The 22,612-nt window shown below is 55.7% G+C and overlaps 1 protein-coding gene across 1 annotated transcript in view; it reads left to right on the plus strand.

Moving 5' to 3' along the window:
• The window catches only part of LURAP1 (leucine rich adaptor protein 1), a 48,395-nt gene that overhangs the window by 19,895 nt on the left and 5,888 nt on the right, over positions 1 to 22,612 (plus strand). The gene's annotated exons all lie outside the window — the stretch shown is intronic.

The raw sequence follows: 22,612 nt of genomic DNA on the forward strand, positions 1-22,612 counted from the left end.
TACGAGGAGCCCCCCTCCACTGGCGTATTATACGAGGAGCCTCCCCTCCACTGGCGTATTATACGAGGAGCCCCCCCCCCCCCTCCATTTGTGTATTATACGAGGAGCCCCCCCTCTGGTGTATTATACGAGGAGCCCCCCCTCTGGTGTATTATACGAGGACACCCCCCCCCTCTGGTGTATTATACGAGGAGCCCCCCCCCTTCACTGGTGTATTATACGAGGAGCCCCCCCCTTCACTGGTGTATTATACGAGGAGCCCCCCCCCTTCACTGGTGTATTATACGAGGATCCCACCCCCTCCACTGGCGTATTATACGAGGAGCCCCCCCCCTCCACTGGTGTATTATACGAGGAGCCCCCCCCCCTCCACTGGTGTATTATACGAGGAGCCCCCCCCCTCCCACTGGTGTATTATACGAGGAGCCCCCCCCCTCCACTGGTGTATTATACGAGGAGCCCCCCCCCTCCACTGGTGTATTATACGAGGAGCCCCCCCCCCCTCCACTGGTGTATTATACGAGGAGCCCCCCCCCCCTCCACTGGTGTATTATACGAGGAGCCCCCCCCCCCTCCACTGGTGTATTATACGAGGAGCCCCCCCCCACTGGTGTATTATACGAGGAGCCCCCCCCCACTGGTGTATTATACGAGGAGCCCCCCTCCACTGGTGTATTATACGAGGAGCCCCCCTCCACTGGTGTATTATACGAGGAGCCCCCCTCCACTGGTGTATTATACGAGGAGCCCCCCTCCACTGGTGTATTATACGAGGAGACCCCCCTTCACTGGTGTATTATACGAGGAGCCCCCCTCCACTGGTGTATTATACGAGGAGCCCCCCCTTCACTGGTGTATTATACGAGGAGCCCCCTCCCCTACTGGTGTATTATACGAGGAGCCCCCTCCCCTACTGGTGTATTATACGAGGAGCCCCCCCCCCCTATTGGTGTATTATACGAGGAGCCCCCCTCCACTGGTGTATTATACGAGGAGCCCCCCCTTCACTTGTGTATTATACGAGGAGCCCTCCCCCCTCCACTGTTGTATTATATGAGGAGCCCCCCCCCCCTTCACTGGTGTATCATAGGAGGAGCCCCCCCCCCCTTCACTGGTGTATCATAGGAGGAGCCCCCCTCCACTGGTGTATTATACGAGGAGCCCCCCCCCCTTCACTGGTGTATTATACGAGGAGCCCCCCCCCTTCACTGGTGTATTATACGAGGAGCCCCCCCCCCCCTTCACTGGTGTATTATACGAGGAGCCCCCCCCCCCCTTCACTGGTGTATTATACGAGGAGCCCCCCCCCCTTCACTGGTGTATTATACGAGGAGCCCCCCTCCACTGGTGTATTATACGAGGAGCCCCTCCACTGGTGTATTATACGAGGAGCCCCCCCCCCCCCTCCACTGGTGTATTATACGAGGAGCCCCCCCCCCTCCACTGGTGTATTATACGAGGAGCCCCCCCCCCCCTTCACTGGTGTATTATACGAGGAGCCCCCTCCACTGGCGTATTATACGAGGAGCGCCCCTCCACTGGTGTATTATACGAAGAGCCCCCCCCCTCCACTGGTGTATTATACGAGGAGCCCCCCCCCCCTCCACTGGTGTATTATACGAGGAGCCCTCCACTGGTGTATTATACGAGGAGCCCCCCCCCTCCACTGGTGTATTATACGAGGAGCCCCCCCCCTCCACTGGTGTTTTATACGAGGAGCCCCCCCCTCCACTGGTGTTTTATACGAGGAGCCCCCCCCCTCCACTGGTGTATTATACGAGGATCCCTCCCCCCTCCACTGGTGTATTATACGAGGTCCCCCCCCTTCACTGGTGTATTATACGAGGAGCCCTCCCCCCTCCACTGGTGTATTATACGAGGAGCCCTCCCCCCTCCACTTGTGTATTATACGAGGAGCCCCCCACCCCCTCCACTGGCGTATTATACGAGGAGCCCCCCCTCCACTGGTGTATTATACGAGGAGCCCCCCCCCCACTGGTGTATTATACGAGGAGCCCCCCCCCCCCCTCCACTGGTGTATTATACGAGGAGCCCCCCCCCCTCCACTGGTGTATTATACGAGGAGCCCCCCCCCCCTTCACTGGTGTATTATATGAAGAGCCCCCCCCCTTCACTGGTGTATTATATGAAGAGCCCCCCCCCTCCACTGGTGTATTATATGAGGAGCCCCCCCCCTCCACTGGTGTATTATACGAGGAGCCCCCCCCCCCTCCACTGGTGTATTATACGAGGAGCCCCCCCCCCTCCTCTGGTGTATTATACGAGGAGCCCCCCCCCCTCCACCGGTGTATTATACGAGGAGGCCCCCCCCCTCCACCGGTGTATTATACGAGGAGCCCCCCCCCTTCACTGGTGTATTATACGAGGAGCCCCCCCCCTTCACTGGTGTATTATACGAGGAGCCCCCCCCCTCCACTGGTGTATTATACGAGGAGCCCCCCCCCTCCACTGGTGTATTATACGAGGAGCCCCCCCCCTCCACTGGTGTATTATACGAGGAGCCCCCCCCCTCCACTGGTGTATTATACGAGGAGCCCCCTCCACTGGTGTATTATACGAGGAGCCCCCCCCCTCCACTGGTGTATTATACGAGGAGCCCCCTCCACTGGTGTATTATACGAGGAGCCCCCTCCACTGGTGTATTATACGAGGAGCCCCCCCCCCTCCACTGGTGTATTATACGAGGAGCCCCCCCCCCTCCACTGGTGTATTATACGAGGAGCCCCCCCCTTCACTGGTGTATTATACGAGGAGCCCCCCCCCTCCCTCCACTGGTGTATTATACGAGGAGCCCTCCCCCTCCACTGGTGTATTATACGAGGAGCCCCCCCCTCCACTGGTGTATTATACGAGGAGCCCCCCCCCCTTCACTGGTGTATTATACGAGGAGCCCTCCCCCTCCCTGATGTATTATACGAGGAGCCCCCCCCCTCCACTGGTGTATTATACGAGGAGCCCCCCCCCCCTTCACTGGTGTATTATACGAGGAGCCCTCCCCCCTCCACTGGTGTATTATACGAGGAGCCCTCCCCCCTCCACTGGTGTATTATACGAGGAGCCCTCCCCCCTCCACTGGTGTATTATACGAGGAGCCCTCCCCCCTCCACTGGTGTATTATACGAGGAGCCCTCCCCCTCCACTGGTGTATTATACGATGAGCCCTCCCCCTCCACTGGCGTATTATACGAGGAGCCCTCCCCCTCCACTGGCGTATTATACGAGGAGCCCTCCCCCTCCACTGGCGTATTATACGAGGAACCCCCCCCCCCCCTCCACTGGCGTATTATACGAGGAGCCCCCCCCCCTCCACTGGCGTATTATACGAGGAGCCCCCCCCCCTCCACTGGCGTATTATACGAGGAGCCCCCCCCCCCTCCACTGGCGTATTATACGAGGAGCCCCCCCCTCCACTGGCGTATTATACGAGGAGCCCCCCCCCCCTCCACTGGTGTATTATACGAGGAGCCCCCCCCCTCCACTGGTGTATTATACGAGGAGCCCCCCCCCTTCACTGGTGTATTATACGAGAAGGCCCCCCCCTCCACTGGTGTATTATACGAGGAGGCCCCCCCCCCTCCACTGGTGTATTATACGAGGAGCCCCCTCCACTGGTGTATTATACGAGGAGCCCCCCCCCCCCTCCACTGGTGTATTATACGAGGAGCCCCTCCACTGGTGTATTATACGAGGAGCCCCCCCTCTGGTGTATTATACGAGGACGCCCCCCCCCTCTGGTGTATTATACGAGGAGCCCCCCCCCCCCTTCACTGGTGTATTATACGAGGAGCCCCCCCCCTTCACTGGTGTATTATACGAGGAGCCCCCCCCCCCCTTCACTGGTGTATTATACGAGGAGCCCCCCCTCCCTCCACTGGTGTATTATACGAGGAGCCCCCCCTCCCTCCACTGGTGTATTATACGAGGATCCCTCCCCCCCCCACTGGTGTTTTATACGAGGATCCCTCCCCCCCCCACTGGTGTTTTATACGAGGATCCCTCCCCCCCCCACTGGTGTTTTATACGAGGATCCCCCCCCCCCCTCCACTGGCGTATCATACGAGGAGCCCTCCCCCCTCCACTGGTGTATTATACGAGGAGCCCCCCCCCCTCCACTGGCGTATTATACGAGGAGCCCCCCCCCCCTCCACTGGCGTTTTATACGAGGAGCCCCCCCCCCTCCACTGGCGTATTATACGAGGAGCCCCCCCCCCCTCCACTGGCGTATTATACGAGGAGCCCCCCCCTCCACTGGTGTATTATACGAGGAGCCCCCCCCCCTCCACTGGTGTATTATACGAGGAGCCCCCCCCCTCCACTGGTGTATTATACGAGGAGCCCCCCCCCTTCACTGGTGTATTATACGAGGAGGCCCCCCCCCTCCACTGGTGTATTATACGAGGAGGCCCCCCCCCTCCACTGGTGTATTATACGAGGAGCCCCCCTCCACTGGTGTATTATACGAGGAGCCCCCCCCCCCTCCACTGGTGTATTATACGAGGAGCCCCCCCTCTGGTGTATTATACGAGGACGCCCCCCCCCCCCTCTGGTGTATTATACGAGGAGCCCCCCCCCCCTTCACTGGTGTATTATACGAGGAGCCCCCCCCCTTCACTGGTGTATTATACGAGGAGCCCCCCCCCCCTCCACTGGTGTATTATACGAGGATCCCTCCCCCCTCCACTGGTGTATTATACGAGGATCCCTCCCCCCCCCCCCCACCCACTGGTGTTTTATACGAGGATCCCCCCCCCCCTCCACTGGCGTATCATACGAGGAGCCCTCCCCCCTCCACTGGTGTATTATACGAGGAGCGCCCCCCCCCCTCCACTGGTGTATTATACGAGGAGCGCCCCCCCCCCCTCCACTGGCGTATCATACGAGGAGCCCCCCCCCCCTCCACTGGCGTATCATACGAGGAGCCCCCCCCCCTCCACTGGTGTATTATACGAGGAGCCCCCCCCCTCCACTGGTGTATTATACGAGGAGCCCCCCCCCCTCCACTGGTGTATTATACGAGTAGCCCCCCCCCTACTGGTGTATTATACGAGGAGCCCCCCCCCTTATTGGTGTATTATACGAGCCCCCCCCCTCCACTGGTGTATTATACGAGGAGCCCCCCCCTTCACTTGTGTATTATACGAGCAGCCCCCCTCCACTTGTGTATTATACGAGGAGCCCCCCCCCCCCCTCCACTGGCGTATCATACGAGGAGCCCCCCCCCTCCACTGGCGTATCATACGAGGAGCCCCCCCCCTCCACTGGTGTATTATACGAGGAGCCCCCCCCCTCCACTGGTGTATTATACGAGGAGCCCCCCCCCCCCTTCACTGGTGTATTATACGAGGAGCCCCCCCCCCCTTCACTGGTGTATTATACGAGGAGCCCCCCCCCTTCACTGGTGTATTATACGAGGAGCCCCCCTCCACTGGTGTATTATACGAGGAGCCCCCTCCCCTTCACTGGTGTATTATACGAGGAGCCCTCCCCCCTCCACTGGTGTATTATACGAGGAGCCCTCCCCCCTCCACTGGTGTATTATACGAGGAGCCCTCCCCCTCCACTGGTGTATTATACGAGGAGCCCTCCCCCTCCACTGGCGTATTATACGAGGAGCCCTCACCCTCCACTGGCGTATTATACGAGGAGCCCCCCCCCCCTCCACTGGCGTATTATACGAGGAGCCCCCCCCCCTCCACTGGCGTATTATACGAGGAGCCCCCCCCCCTCCACTGGCGTATTATACGAGGAGCCCCCCCCCCCTCCACTGGCGTATTATACGAGGAGCCCCCCCCCCCCTCCACTGGCGTATTATACGAGGAGCCCCCCCTCCACTGGCGTATTATACGAGGAGCCCCCCCCCTCCACTGGTGTATTATACGAGGAGCCCCCCCCCCTCCACTGGTGTATTATACGAGGAGCCCCCCTCCACTGGTGTATTATACGAGGAGCCCCCACGCCTCCACTGGTGTATTATACGAGGAGCCCCTCCACTGGTGTATTATACGAGGACGCCCCCCCCCCCCCTCTGGTGTATTATACGAGGAGCCCCCCCCCCCTTCACTGGTGTATTATACGAGGAGCCCCCCCCCTTCACTGGTGTATTATACGAGGAGCCCCCCCCCCCTTCACTGGTGTATTATACGAGGAGCCCCCCCCCCCTCCACTGGTGTATTATACGAGGATCCCTCCCCCCTCCACTGGTGTATTATACGAGGATCCCTCCCCCCCCCCCCCACCCACTGGTGTTTTATACGAGGATCCCCCCCCCCCCTCCACTGGCGTATCATACGAGGAGCCCTCCCCCCTCCACTGGTGTATTATACGAGGAGCGCCCCCCCCCCCTCCACTGGTGTATTATGCGAGGAGCCCCCCCCCCCTCCACTGGCGTATTATACGAGGAGCCCCCCCCCCTCCACTGGCGTATTATACGAGGAGCCCCCCCCTCCACTGGCGTATTATACGAGGAGCCCCCCCCCCTCCACTGGTGTATTATACGAGGAGCCCCCCCCCCCTCCACTGGTGTATTATACGAGGAGCCCCCCCCCTTCACTGGTGTATTATACGAGGAGGCCCCCCCCCTCCACTGGTGTATTATACGAGGAGGCCCCCTCCACTGGTGTATTATACGAGGAGCCCCCCCCCCCTCCACTGGTGTATTATACGAGGAGCCCCTCCACTGGTGTATTATACGAGGAGCCCCCCCTCTGGTGTATTATACGAGGACGCCCCCCCCCCTCTGGTGTATTATACGAGGAGCCCCCCCCCCCTTCACTGGTGTATTATACGAGGAGCCCCCCCCCTTCACTGGTGTATTATACGAGGAGCCCCCCCCCCCCTTCACTGGTGTATTATACGAGGAGCCCCCCCCCCCTCCACTGGTGTATTATACGAGGATCCCCACCCCCCACCCACTGGTGTTTTATACGAGGATCCCCCCCCCCCTCCACTGGCGTATCATACGAGGAGCCCTCCCCCCTCCACTGGTGTATTATACGAGGAGCGCCCCCCCCCCCCTCCACTGGTGTATTATACGAGGAGCACCCCCCCCCCTCCACTGGCGTATCATACGAGGAGCCCCCCCCCCCCCTCCACTGGTGTATTATACGAGGAGCCCCCCCCCCCCCTCCACTGGCGTATCATACGAGGAGCCCCCCCCCTCCACTGGTGTATTATACGAGTAGCCCCCCCCCTACTGGTGTATTATACGAGGAGCCCCCCCCCTTATTGGTGTATTATACGAGGAGCCCCCCTCCACTGGTGTATTATACGAGCCCCCCCCCTCCACTGGTGTATTATACGAGGAGCCCCCCCCCCTTTCACTTGTGTATTATACGAGCAGCCCCCCTCCACTTGTGTATTATACGAGGAGCCCCCCCCCCTCCACTGGCGTATCATACGATGAGCCCCCCCCCTCCACTGGTGTATTATACGAGGAGCCCCCCCCCTCCACTGGTGTATTATACGAGGATCCCTCCCCCCTCCACTGGTGTATTATACGAGGATCCCTCCCCCCTCCACTGGTGTATTATACGAGGAGCCCCCCCCCCTTCACTGGTGTATTATACGAGGAGCGCCCCCCCCCCCTTCACTGGTGTATTATACGAGGAGCCCCCCCCCTTCACTGGTGTATTATACGAGGAGCCCCCCCCCTTCACTGGTGTATTATACGAGGAGCCCCCCTCCACTGGTGTATTATACGAGGAGCCCCCCCCCTTCACTGGTGTATTATACGAGGAGCCCCCCCCCCTTCACTGGTGTATCATACGAGGATCCCTCCCCCCTCCACTGGTGTATTATACGAGGAGCCCCCCCCCCCTCCACTGGTGTATTATACGAGGAGCCCCTCCACTGGTGTATTATACGAGGAGCCCCCCCCCCCTCCACTGGTGTATTATACGAGGAGCCCCTCCACTGGTGTATTATACGAGGAGCCCCCCCCCTCCACTGGTGTATTATACGAGGAGCCCCCCCCCCTCCACTGGTGTATTATACGAGGAGCCCCCTCCCCCACCCCCTCCACTGGTGTATTATACGAGGAGCCCCCCCCCTCCACTGGTGTATTATACGAGGATCCCTCCCCCCTCCACTGGTGTATTATACGAGGAGCCCCCCCCCCCTCCACTGGTGTATTATACGAGGAGCCCCCCCCCTCCACTGGTGTATTATACGAGGAGCCCTCCCCCCTCCACTTGTGTATTATACGAGGAGCCCTCCCCCCTCCACTTGTGTATTATACGAGGAGCCCCCCACCCCCTCCACTTGTGTATTATACGAGGAGCCCCCCACCCCCTCCACTGGCGTATTATACGAGGAGCCCCTCCCTCCACTGGTGTATTATACGAGGAGCCCCCCCCCCTCCACTGGTGTATTATACGAGGAGCCCCCCCCCCTCCACTGGTGTATTATACGAGGAGCCCCCCCCCTCCACTGGTGTATTATACGAGGAGCCCCCCCCCCTCCACTGGTGTATTATACGAGGAGCCCCCTCCCCCACCCCCTCCACTGGTGTATTATACGAGGAGCCCCCCCCCTCCACTGGTGTATTATACGAGGAGCCCCCCCCCTCCACTGGTGTATTATACGAGGAGCCCCCCCCCCCCTTCACTGGTGTATTATACGAGGAGCCCCCCCCCCCCTTCACTGGTGTATTATACGAGGAGCCCCCCCCCCCCTTCACTGGTGTATTATACTGTCGGGGTCGTAGCGACATTCCACTCGTCCTCCAGTCACTCCAAATTCAAACTATGAGCATGGGTCAACCATTCAAAGAATGAGTCAGACAACAAGCTGGTTCAAACTCAGAGCATGCTCAGAAGACTACTACAGTCAACGTCCTCAGCAATGTTCTGCCTTTATTTTTTACATGCACAAATCTAAATACACTACATAATGGGAGGGAAAAGGGGTTGTCCGGAGCGGGGTAAGCCATGAAAGTCCAATGTCTGGCCACTCCTGATTGGTCCACATCTCCTTATCTCAGTCTCTGGGCAGATATTGCAGCCGTCAGCTTATAATCTTGTTTCGTTTCTCTGAAATAAGTCTTGGCAACACTAGAAATATCTTAGTTTAAGTTTCGATTTGAGTAATATGTAGCAAGGAAAGCTTATTGTTATATGACACAAAATGGTGGTTAGTACATTAGCAAAAAAGCGTATAAAAGTTACAAAAGTATAAAAGTTACAAATATATATATTCTCTTTTACCCCGACATTCCCCCCTAAACACTAAGCTTTCCCTTGCTTCGGGGCCTTTGAGACTGTCCATGTGTGGGGAGAGGGGAGGTGGATTTCTTCACCCAATCATCTTAGAAGCTGCCCCCTTATGGGACGCCCCCAGACAATCGAGCCCTATCCTGGGTGACACATGGAGTTCTCCCAACTGATCCTAAACTGAATCTTTCAATTGGACTTTGTTATGGGGGGGTCTGGTCAGATTTGTTCAAAGGAGTGTATTTCTCTATATAAGGGGACTATGCAGCACAGGACCACCAGGCCCAATACTAGTAGACCTCCCATTACTAGACAAACTTGTTGGAGGAATCCCTTGAGCCCTCCCAACCATCCTGAGAAGAAGGAGGTATCTACCCCTGTGTGATAGCTGTCCACCCTGGGACAGACAGTAAACATATGGAAAGGATATAGAAGAAGGTAGTCATCTTTTATAGACTCGTTCTGTCTCTCTTGCAGTGGGAGGCGTGAATCCAGGTGCTCTTGCCCTCAAGCTTCAGAGCCGTCGGGGTGGTGAGAAGCACAGTGTACGGTCCCTCAAACCGCGGCTGGAGGCAGTCTTTCCGGACAAACTTCTTCACATACACTAGATCGCCTGGGATGAAATCATGTACTGCATCACCTGTAGATTCTGGGAGAGAAGCAGATACTGGAGAGCGGGTGTTAGTCAATTCTCTAGACAAAGCAATCACAAATTTTACCACTCTATCATGTGTTTCAGACAACTCTTAGGGCCTAATCTCTCCTATCTTGGATGGGGGTCACAAACAAAATTTTATAGGGAGTCAGCCCATGTTTGGCCTGAGGAGTGTGTGTGATATGATACAATACTATGGGGAGTAGGTCGGGCCAGGGGAGGGGATGGTGTTGGGTCATTTTCAAGAGCTGGGTCTTGAGTGTGGAGGCCCAAATCCGTTCCCAACATGTTCCAGAGTTTTTCGTAGATATTTGCTGTGAAAGCTGGTCCTTGATCCGATTCTATGACTTGGGGAACTCCAAATCTGCAGGCAATTTCGGTGATCAGTTTCTTGGCTGTGACTTTAGCAGTCATGTTGACGACCGGGTAGGCCTCGGGCCAGGCTGAGAACATATCCACGGCTACCAAAACGTACTCCTATTTTCCTGCTTTAGGCATTTGGATATGGTCGACTTGTATTCTCTGCCAAGGGTAGTCTGGTTTAGCCAGGTGTTGGAGAGGGACCCGTGCCGTACACGTTGGGTTGCAGGTAGCGCAGACAGAGCAGGATTTTGAGTATGCAGTCACAGTGGAAGAGATTCCGGGTGCAAAGTACAGTTTTCTTGATACATGCCAAGGCTTGATTCTTTCCTCTGTGTGTAGGCCCGTGAGCCCATGCTGCCACGGCTGAGTACATGCGTCTAGGCAAGCAAGGCTTCCCATCCACTTGGTAAAGAGTCAAGTTGACCTTTGAATCTTTGCGACCTGCCAGCACGGCTCCTGCCGATTTCCATTGCTTGACTTCTTCAGTGGGGGTCTCCCTTTGTTCCTCACACAATTTTTCTTCAGGCATCCTGACCCCCCTGGATTCCACTCGTGTCTCCGCTGGACTTGTATGGTCTTCCGCCGGCTGTTCTTTGGCTCTTGCTCTAGTGAGCGCCACAGCTACGGTTTGCAGGGTTTCTCCCATCTCTTCTTCCTTTTCCTGCCACTTTGATGACACATTCTTCACTGCTGCAGTCTTGGCTGCTTGGTCAGCTAGGTGGTTGCCCCTGGCTTCTCTGGATTCTAGTCTTCCATGAGCCTTGACCTTCATAACAGCAACCTGAATGGGTAGTTCCAGGGCCTTCATTAGGGCCTTAATCCATGAGACATGTTTCACTGGTGTACCTGCAGCTGTGATGAATCCTCTAGACTTCCACAAGAGTCCAGAATCATTGCAAATTCCATGTCCATACCTGGAATCGGTATATATATATATATTCACCTTTGTTCCTGCTGCCAGGTGGCAGGCCTCTGTGAGAGCCACAAGTTCAGCCTCTTGTGCAGACATGTATGGTGGTAGAGCTTCAGCCTTCAGAACTGTTAGGTCTGTTGTAACAGCATATCCCGTGTGGAACTTCCCTTGAGGGTCTGCGAAACGGGATCCATCAGTCCATAGGTGCAAGGCAGGGTCTGCGAGCGGATGTGCCACCATATTCTCTGGAGCAGAAGTCTCTTCCTGCAAAATTTTTATACAATCATGAGGTTCCACCAATGGACCTTCACCCTCTTCACCTTCCCCCCTAGAAGGTGGAAGCAAAGTGGCAGGATTGATAGTCAGACATCTGGTAAATGTTATATTGGAGGGCAACAATAGGGAACACTGCAGCCGCAGGTGTCTTTGGTTGGTTAGATGTTTCGGAGATGTTTGTTGCAGAACAGCTGAGAGATCATGGCCGGCCTGTATAACTAGATCATGTCCAAGGACGATATCAGCTGACTTGTCAAGGAGGATGTGAGCAGCGTGGACCGCCTTAAGGCACGTGGGGGCAGTTCGGGCGACAGGGTCCAGGCGGGCTGAGTAGTAGCCCAAAGGCCGATACTTATGATCATAGCGTTGTGCTAGAACTCCAAAGGCATGACCTTCCGATTCAGAAACAAAAAGGTGAAATGGCTGAGTATTGTCTGGTAAGCCCAAGGCCGGGGCAGAGACAACAGCCTGTTTAAGGCGGTCAAAACGGTCTGTGTTGATGAGAAACACGTGGATCTTCAGCATGAAACCAAACTGAGCCTTCATTCTTGAGACAGTCGTACAGAGGTTGCATGAGCTTTGAGGCATCAGGGATCCATTGCCTGCAGTAAGTGATGAGGCCAAGGAAAGTCTGCATAGCGGAGTAGGTGGTTGGGAAGGTGATATCCATGATGGCTTGCTTTCTTTCTTCAGTCAGATGTCTAGCACCTTGTGATATACAATGTTCGAGGAAAATGACCTTGGGCAGACACCATTGGACTTTGCCTTTCGAGACTTTACAGTTAGCTGAGTGAAAAAACCAGAGAAGGGATTCTGACATCTCTGGCAAATTTTCTTCAGTGCCACATAGCAAAAGATCATCCACATACTGTAGAAGGGTGACCTGAAGGTTCTCTTGAACCCATGGCTCCAGAATAGACTTCATAGAATGAGTGAATTGGTTAGGAGAGTTCTGGGCTCCTTGTGGAGTCCTGGTCCATGTAAACTGTGCTCCTTGAAAGGTGAAGGGAAAAAGAAACCACGAATCTTCATGTAAGGGTATACTGAAGAAGGCGTTGGCCAGATCTAACACCGTAAACAAGGTGGCCGTTGGAGGCAGCTGAGACAAGAGGGTGTTTGGGTTAGGTACCACTGGAGTTTCTAAAATGGTAGCTGCATTGACGGCTCTGAGATCCTGAACCAACCGGTATCTTGGAGACTCTCCCGGAGCGGTTTTCTTTTTTACAGGAAAGAGGGGTGTATTGCATGGAGATACACATCTGACAAGGACTCCTGATTCCAGGAGGGAAGCGATTTGGGTACCCAAGCTTTGTTCTTGTGCAGCCTTGAGGGGGTATTGTGGCAACCGTGGATACCTGTGTCCAGGCTCGAGGTGTACTCGGACCGGGGGAACCTGCAGGAGGCCGACGTCCTCTGGCCCACTGGACCACAGAGAGTTAGGTTGTATGGTCATCATCATGAGAGGGAAGGCTTTAAGAACACAGCGGTCTTCAGTCCCTTGTTCGGAATGAGGGTCCCGCAAAAGAAGCTCCATACCATGGTTTCCGAAGGTAATTATTGCCTTCATCCGCTCTAAGAGATCGGTTCCCAACAGATTGACAGGACAAGTTTCAGAGACCAAGACTCTTGTGAGTACTCCGGTGAACGGTCCTGCAGACACAGGGACTGTGAGTGGAGAGGAAATATGTTGGCCTTCCACCCCAACACAGGTGAGGGTATCCGGTGATAGGGATACAGAAGGAGGGAGCTGTGCAGAGGAAATGACAGATGTGGCCGCCCCAGTGTCCACCAGGAACTCCAGTGGTTGATGGTCCACCTGTAAAGTGACAGTCTCTGAGGATGTGGTCAAGGCTACCACACTCCCAACATAACATTCATCCTTCAGAATCACGAGGTTGTCTTCTGTTTCTAGATGATCCCCTGTCATCTCTTCTGTCTTGTTTTCTATATGTGGGAGGAGTATCATCACCTGTGCCTTTAACCATTACCCACTTGATTCCATGTTGGTTGCCAGGGGTGGGTAGCTTTCTTGAGCTTGATATACCATGGCAGAAGCGGCTTTCTTCCTTGGCTTAGTATCCTTTTCCATTTTTAGCATGGCTTTTTGGAAAGCTTTGACAATGTTTACTGCGTCATTAAAAGAAGAACGAATCTCGGGGCGTACCCTCAGGACTTCATCTCTGAGAGCGTCTTGTAGGCCATCTATTAGGGCCTGAACCAACAGGACGGCCTGCGTCTTGACGTGAGGACTGTATCCGAGATCCTCAAAATGCATGCTGAGTCTTGCAGCATATCTTTCCACAGATTCATCAGGGTCTTGTTGAACATCTTGTACAGACCCAGCTTGATCTGACAAGCGATCCTGAGCCCAGGCTTTTAACTGTTTCATGTATTCTAGACCGGATTCATACGTACTAAGGGATCCTGCTTTTGTGGAATCCATGGCCTTTTAAAAGCTCTCCATTTTCGGCTAAGTGAGCCTGGCATTCTGCAGCCAGAGTAGAACCAGCAGCAAGGGCAATTTTACGAGCCAATCCTCCAGCATGGCTCATACAGATATTTGCAGGGTTGACTATGGCCCCCACCCGATGTGTAAGGATGTCACCATAGCCTATTGACAGAGTGACAGGGCGTCCTGATGGGTCTACTAGATTCTGGGAGCGGCAGGGGTCCCAGACTTCTGAGGGGCTGGGGGGTGGTGTTTTTTTAGCAGTTGCTTGGAGCAAGGGCCGAAGTATGGGCAATGAATGTGGGGTGGAGGATGCCATAGGAGACGTATGGGGTAAAGGGGGGGGGGGGCTGGAGTATCTTGAGCCCATCCCTCATCTGGCTCCGTATCGTCTTGAGTAACAGTATGTTGGCGGAGGGAGAGCAGTCTGGCCTGAAATTCTGGGGAGTTGAGGAGGATATCCCCAGGGTTGTGGGTGACTCCCATAGGAAACAGGGGAAGCGTCTCAGCATCGTGGGCTGGAGCAGAGGGTGTCACATTAGTTTCAGATGGGTGCTCTGGGACTGCGGGCTTTTCCACCTGTGCTGGTGGCTGGTAATATGCACCGGACGGATCTAGTAGTGGATATAGGCCGGATTGGGGCTTTCCGGGCCTCCCACAACAAGTAAGAGGTGTAGTAATATGGCCGTGGGAGGGAGGAGTTAAAATGGAAGTGGGATTATTCTTGGAGGCAGGAAAAGGTGTAGTAAGATGGCCGTTGGAGGGAGGAGGTGGGAGTGGGGGTGGGATTGTTCTTGGGGGCAGGGAAAGGTGTAGTAACAGGCATTAACGGGGTTACGGCCAATTTGAGGGCACATAACAAATCACAATCTGCAGCTTTCATGTATCCGAACAAAGGCTCGGCATTCTCTGTTCCCCCCTGCACCATCTACTCTAAGATGTGCCTGAGCCTGATGCAAAAGTCGTCACCCAACTTTCCCAACTTCTGTGTAACACATTCTTTCCAAACTGAAGACTAAAGCCTGCCTGTACTGGATAAGCTTATCATGTTATACAAATTCCTAACATTCTTCTTGCCTTCTTGCCTTCCCGTAACTCCACTAATTGGCTTAACTCCTACAGCAGCATTCCGCAACTTACGAGATCTTTCAAATTTGAATATACACAACATTTTCTTATAGAATGCAATGATCTGTCGCGACTCAGATCACTGGTGCAGTCTACAGGTCGCCACTCCTCAGTGTAGAGTACCTCTCAATACACTGATAAGACAGAGAGTAACCTCTCAATCTGTCCCTTCCCTAACCTTGAATGGCGACTTTACAGTACGACTCACCACGGCACCCTGACTGACAGCAGAACCCCTCCTTATGAGGTTTCTCTGTATAAGACGAAGAGTACACCTCAATTCGTCACAGACCCTTACAGCAGAACCCCTCCTTATGAGGTTTCTCTGTATAAGACGAAGAGTACACCTCAATTCGTCTTCCTTCCTACTACGGCACCACCCGTCAGTGTAGAGTACTCCTCAATACACTGATGAGATAGAGAGTAACCTCTCAATCTATCTCCTTTGCTTGACTTTACAGCAGTCTCTGTATAAGACGAAGAGTACACCTCAATTCGTCACAGATTCTGACAGCACAACACCTCCTTTACACTACAATTCAGGAATGCTTTGAAACCTCGACTATCAGTTACGGGAGGCAGCTATCTAAGAAAAGTACAGTGACTGGGGGAGGAGGAGGTGGTGTGCACACGAGCACGCGCAGGCATGCGACGTCACTCGTTTAACACTTGCTGGTTCAGGACGTGGTGCGGGACGCCTGAGGTCTCACCACTCGACCGGTCACCCACCCAGATCCATCCTGACAATCCCACAGAAACCGCTGCGGCTGACACACAGGCAAGTGAGACATATAAAATACATCTCAACTTACCGTGTTCGATGGAGGTTGATCAGGCCTCAAATTCAGCCACCGCGGTCACCACCAGGGAAGTCAGCAATATGGGTCCGGGAGGGCGGCGTACCGCTAACCACGCCCCACGTTGGGCGCCATTTGTGGGGGTCGTGATGACATTCCACTCGTCCTCCAGTCACTCCAAATTCAAACTATGAGCATGGGTCAACCATTCAAAGAATGAGTCAGGCAACAAGCTGGTTCAAACTCAGAGCATGCTCAGAAGGCTACTACAGACAACCTCCTCAGCAATGTTCTGCCTTTATTTTTTACATGCACAAATCTAAATACACTACATAATGGGAGGGAAAAGGGGTTGTCCGGGGTGGGTTAAACCATGAAAGTCCAGTGTCTGGCCACTCCTGATTGGTCCACATCTCCTTATCTCAGTCTCTGGGCAGATATTGCAGCCGTCAGCTTATAATCTTGTTTCGTTTCTCTGAAATAAGTCTTGGCAACACTAGAAATATCTTAGTTTAAGTTTCGATTTGAGTAATATGTAGCAAGGAAAGCTTATTGTTATATGACACAAAATGGTGGTTAGTACATTAGCAAAAAAGCGTATAAAAGTTACAAAAGTATAAAAGTTACAAATATATATATTCTCTTTTACCCCGACAATACGAGGAGCCCCCCCCTTCACTGGTGTATTATATGAGGAGCCCCCCCCTTCACTGGTGTATTATATGAGGAGCCCCCCCCTCCTCCACTGGTGTATTATATGAGGAGCCCCCCCCTCCTCCACTGGTGTATTATATGAGGAGCCCCCCCCTCCTCCACTGGTGTATTATATGAGGAGCCCCCCCCTTCACTGGTGTATTATATGAGGAGCCCCCCCCTCCTCCACTGGTGTATTATACGAGGAGCCCCCCCCCCCCCTTCACTGGTGTATTATACGAGGAGCCCCCCCCCTCCACTGGTGTATTATACGAGGAGCCCCCCCCCTCCACTGGTGTATTATACGAGGAGCCCCCCCCCTCCACTGGTGTATTATACGAGGAGCCCCCCCTCCACTGGTGTATTATACGAGGAGCCCCCTCCACTGGTGTATTATACGAGGAGCCCCCTCCACTGGTGTATTATACGAGGAGCCCCCTCCACTGGTGTATTATACGAGGAGCCCCCTCCACTGGTGTATTATACGAGGAGCCCCCTCCACTGGTGTATTATACGAGGAGCCCCTCCACTGGTGTATTATACGAGGAGCCCCCCCCCCTCCACTGGCGTATTATACGAGGAGCCCTCCACTGGTGTATTATACGAGGAGCCCCCCCCCCCCTTCACTGGTGTATTATACGAGGAGCCCCCCCCCTTCACTGGTGTATTATACGAGGAGCCCCCCCCCCCTTCACTTGTGTATTATACGAGGAGCCCCCCCCCCTCCACTGGTGTATTATACGAGGATCCCTCCCCCCTCCACTGGTGTATTATACGAGGATCCCTCCCCCCTCCACTGGTGTATTATACGAGGATCCCTCCCCCCTCCACTGGTGTATTATACGAGGATCCCTCCCCCCTCCACTGGTGTATTATACGAGGAGCCCCCCCCCCCTCCACTGGTGTATTATACGAGGACCCCCCCCCCCCCTTCACTGGTGTATTATACGAGGAGCCCCCCCCCCCCTTCACTGGTGTATTATACGAGGAGCCCCCCCCCTTCACTGGTGTATTATACGAGGAGCCCCCCCCCCCCTTCACTTGTGTATTATACGAGGAGCCCCCCCCCCCTTCACTTGTGTATTATACGAGGAGCCCCCCCCCTCCACTGGTGTATTATACGAGGATCCCTCCCCCCTCCACTGGTGTATTATACGAGGATCCCTCCCCCCTCCACTGGTGTATTATACGAGGAGCCCCCCCCCCTCCACTGGTGTATTATACGAGGACCCCCCCCCCCCCTTCACTGGTGTATTATACGAGGATCCCTCCACTGGTGTATTATACGAGGAGCCCCCCCCCCCTCCACTGGTGTATTATACGAGGACCCCCCCCCCTTCACTGGTGTATTATACGAGGAGCCCCCCCCCCCTTCACTGGTGTATTATACGAGGAGCCCCCTCCACTGGTGTATTATACGAGGATCCCTCCCCCCTCCACTGGTGTATTATACGAGGATCCCTCCCCCCTCCACTGGTGTATTATACGAGGATCCCTCCCCCCTCCACTGGTGTATTATACGAGGAGCCCCCCCCTCCACTGGTGTATTATACGAGGATCCCTCCCCCCTCCACTGGTGTATTATACGAGGAGCCCCCCTCCACTGGTGTATTATACGAGGATCCCTGCCCCCTCCACTGGTGTATTATACGAGGAACCCCCCCCCCCTCCACTGGTGTATTATACGAGGACCCCCCCCCCCTTCACTGGTGTATTATACGAGGATCCCTCCACTGGTGTATTATACGAGGAGCCCCCCCCCCTCCACTGGTGTATTATACGAGGACCCCCCCCCCTTCACTGGTGTATTATACGAGGAGCCCCCCCCCCCCTTCACTGGTGTATTATACGAGGAGCCCCCTCCACTGGTGTATTATACGAGGATCCCTCCCCCCTCCACTGGTGTATTATACGAGGATCCCTCCCCCCTCCACTGGTGTATTATACGAGGATCCCTCCCCCCTCCACTGGTGTATTATACGAGGATCCCTCCCCCCTCCACTGGTGTATTATACGAGGAGCCCCCCCCTCCACTGGTGTATTATACGAGGATCCCTCCCCCCTCCACTGGTGTATTATACGAGGATCCCTCCCCCCTCCACTGGTGTATTATACGAGGAGCCCCCCCCTCCACTGGTGTATTATACGAGGATCCCTCCCCCCTCCACTGGTGTATTATACGAGGAGCCCCCCTCCACTGGTGTATTATACGAGGATCCCTCCCCCCTCCACTGGTGTATTATACGAGGAACCCTCCCCCCTCCACTGGTGTATTATACGAGGAACCCCCCCCCCTCCACTGGTGTATTATACGAGGAGCCCCCCCCCCCCCTCCACTGGTGTATTATACGAGGAGCCCCCCCCTCCACTGGTGTATTATACGAGGAGCCCCCTCCACTGGTGTATTATACGAGGAGCCCCCTCCACTGGTGTATTATACGAGGAGCCCCCTCCACTGGTGTATTATACGAGGAGCCCCACCCCCTCCACTGGTGTATTATACGAGAAGCCCCCCCCCCTCCACTGGTGTATTATACGAGGAGCCCCACCCCCTCCACTGGTGTATTATACGAGGAGCCCCACCCCCTCCACTGGTGTATTATACGAGGAGCCCCACCCCCTCCACTGGTGTATTATACGTGGAGCCCCTCCACTGGCGTATTATACGAGGAGCCCCCCCCCCTCCACTGGCGTATTATACGAGGAGCCCCACCCCCTCCACTGGTGTATTATACGAGGAGCCCCTCCACTGGTGTATTATACGAGGAGCCCCTCCACTGGTGTATTATACGAGGAGCCCCTCCACTGGTGTATTATACGAGGAGCCCCTCCACTGGTGTATTATACGTGGAGCCCCTCCACTGGTGTATTATACGAGGAGCCCCCCCCCTCCACTGGTGTATTATACGAGGAGCCCCCCCCCCTCCACTGGTGTATTATACGAGGAGCCCCCCCCCCCTCCACTGGTGTATTATACGAGGAGCCCCCCCCCCCTCCACTGGTGTTTTATACGAGGAGCCCCCCCCCCTCCACTGGTGTATTATACGAGGAGCCCTCCCCCCTCCACTGGTGTATTATACGAGGAGCCCCCCCCCCTCCACTGGTGTTTTATACGAGGAGCCCCCCCCCTCCACTGGTGTATTATACGAGGAGCCCCCCCCCCTCCACTGGTGTATTATACGAGGAGCCCCTCCACTGGTGTATCATACGAGGAGCCCCCCCCCTCCACTGGTGTATTATACGAGAAGCCCCCCCCCTCCACTGTTGTATTATACGAGGATCCCTCCCCCCCCCCCCTCCACTGTTGTATTATACGAGGATCCCTCCCCCCCCCTCCACTGGTGTATTATACGAGAAGCCCCCCCCCTCCACTGGTGTATTATACGAGGAGCGCCACCCCCTCCACTGTTGTATTATACAAGGATCCCTCCCCCTCCACTGGTGTATTATACGAGGAGCGCCACCCCCTCCACTGTTGTATTATACGAGGAGCCCCACCCCCTCCACTGGTGTATTATACGAGGATCCCTCCCCCCTCCACTGGTGTATTATACGAGGATCCCTCCCCCTCCACTGGTGTATTATACGAGGAGCGCCACCCCCTCCACTGTTGTATTATACGAGGAGCCCCACCCCCTCCACTGGTATATTATGCGAAGATCCCTCCCCCCTCCACTGGTGTTTTATACGAGGAGCGCCACCCCCTTCACTGTTGTATTATACGAGGATCCCTCCCCCCTCCACTGGTGTATTATACGAGGATCCCTCCCCCCTCCACTGGTGTATTATACGAGGAGCCCCCCTCCCTCCACTGGTGTATTATACGAGGAGCGCCACCCCCTCCACTGGTGTATTATACGAGGAGCGCCACCCCCTCCACTGGTGTATTATACGAGGAGCCCTCCCCCCTCCACTGGTGTATTATACGAGGAGCCCTCCCCCCTCCACTGGTGTATTATACGAGGAGCCCCTCCCCCCTCCACTGGTGTATTATACGAGGAGCCCCCCCCCCCTCCACTGGTGTATTATACGAGGAGCCCCCCCCCCCCCTCCACTGGTGTATTATACGAGGAGCCCTCCCCCCTCCACTGGTGTATTATACGAGGAGCCCTCCCCCCTCCACTGGTGTATTATACGAGGAGCCCTCCCCCCTCCACTGGTGTATTATACGAGGAGCCCCCCCCCCCTCCACTGGTGTATTATACGAGGAGTCCCCCCCTCCACTGGTGTATTATACGAGGAGCCCCCCCCCTCCACTGGTGTATTATACGAGGAGCCCCCCCCCTCCACTGGTGTATTATACAAGGAACCCCGTCTCGGTCAGGATTTTTGGCCGCTGCCTCTTCTGTGTTGCTCTGGGGCCCTCTGCTTGTTGGGGCCACTCTACTCTCGGGCTCGGTGTCATTGAGGGAGTACACTATGCGGACCCCGGAGGTCGCAGTCATCATGGACGCGGCTGCACAACGACTTGTCTATGGACGAGATCACCAGACTCCCGAAACACCGGCTTGGGGTGTAGGAGTGTGACCCCTATCCTTCAGGATCTGGATGCCGCTGATCTCTATAGGTCCCCCTTCTTCCCACCACAGGACTGAGCTGTAAGACCTGTGACCTGCGGACGCCGCTGATCCTATCTCTCCTTCCTCAGGACAGTGCAGTAAGACCTGCGGACGCCGCTGATCCTCTCTCTCCTTCCCCCAGGACTGTGCAGTAAGACCTGCGGACGCCGCTGATCCTCTCTCTCCTTCCCCCAGGACTGTGCAGTAAGACCTGCGGACGCCGCTGATCCTCTCTCTCCTTCCCCCAGGACTGTGCAGTAAGACCTGCGGACGCCGCTGATCCTCTCTCTCCTTCCCCCAGGACTGTGCAGTAAGACCTGCGGACGCCGCTGATCCTCTCTCTCCTTCCCCCAGGACTGTGCAGTAAGACCTGCGGACGCCGCTGATCCTCTCTCTCCTTCCCCCAGGACTGTGCAGTAAGACCTGCGGACGCCGCTGATCATCTCTTTCCTTCCCCCAGGACTGTGCAGTAAGACCTGCGGACGCCGCTGATCATCTCTTTCCTTCCCCCAGGACTGTGCAGTAAGACCTGCGGACGCCGCTGATCATCTCTTTCCTTCCCCCAGGACTGTGCAGTAAGACCTGCGGACGCCGCTGATCCTCTCTCCTTCCCCCAGGACTGTGCAGTAAGACCTGTGATCTGCGGACGCCGCTGATCCTCTCTCTCTCCTTCCCCCAGGACTGTGCAGTAAGACTTGCGGACGCCGCTGATCCTCTATCTCCTTCTTCCAGGACTGTGCAGTAAGACCTGCGGACGCCGCTGATCCTCTCTCTCCTTCCCCCAGGACTGTGCAGTAAGACCTGCGGACGCCGCTGATCCTCTCTCTCCTTCCCCCAGGACTGTGCAGTAAGACCTGCGGACGCCGCTGATCCTCTCTCTCCTTCCCCCAGGACTGTGCAGTAAGGCCTGCGGACGCCGCTGATCCTCTCTCCTTCCCCCAGGACTGTGCAGTAAGACCTGTGATCTGCGGACGCCGTTGATCCTCTCTCTCTCCTTCCCCCAGGACTGTGCAGTAAGACTTGCGGACGCCGCTGATCCTCTCTCTCCTTCCTCCAGGACTGTGCAGTAAGACTTGCGGACGCCGCTGATCCACTCTCCTTCCCCCAGGACTGTGCAGTAAGACCTGCGGACGCCGCTGATCCTCTCTCTCCTTCCCCCAGGACTGTGCAGTAAGACCTGCGGACGCCACTGATCCTATCTCTCCTTCCCCCAGGACTGTGCAGTAAGACCTGCGGACGCCGCTGATCCTCTCTCTCCTTCCCCCAGGACTGAGCTGTAAGACCTGCGGACGCCGCTGATCCTCTCTCTCCTTCCCCCCAGGACTGTGCAGTAAGACTTGCGGACGCCGCTGATCCACTCTCCTTCCCCCAGGACTGTGCAGTAAGACCTGCGGACGCCGCTGATCCTCTCTCTCCTTCCCCCAGGACTGTGCAGTAAGACCTGCGGACGCCGCTGATCCTCTCTCTCCTTCCCCCAGGACTGTGCAGTAAGACCTGCGGACGCCGCTGATCCTCTCTCTCCTTCCCCCAGGACTGTGCAGTAAGACCT

The sequence above is a fragment of the Phyllobates terribilis genome, unplaced genomic scaffold (genome assembly GCF_046119375.1).
Source record: "Phyllobates terribilis strain yellow unplaced genomic scaffold, ASM4611937v1 Scaffold_8__6_contigs__length_399053987, whole genome shotgun sequence".
Taxonomy (NCBI): domain Eukaryota; kingdom Metazoa; phylum Chordata; class Amphibia; order Anura; family Dendrobatidae; genus Phyllobates; species Phyllobates terribilis.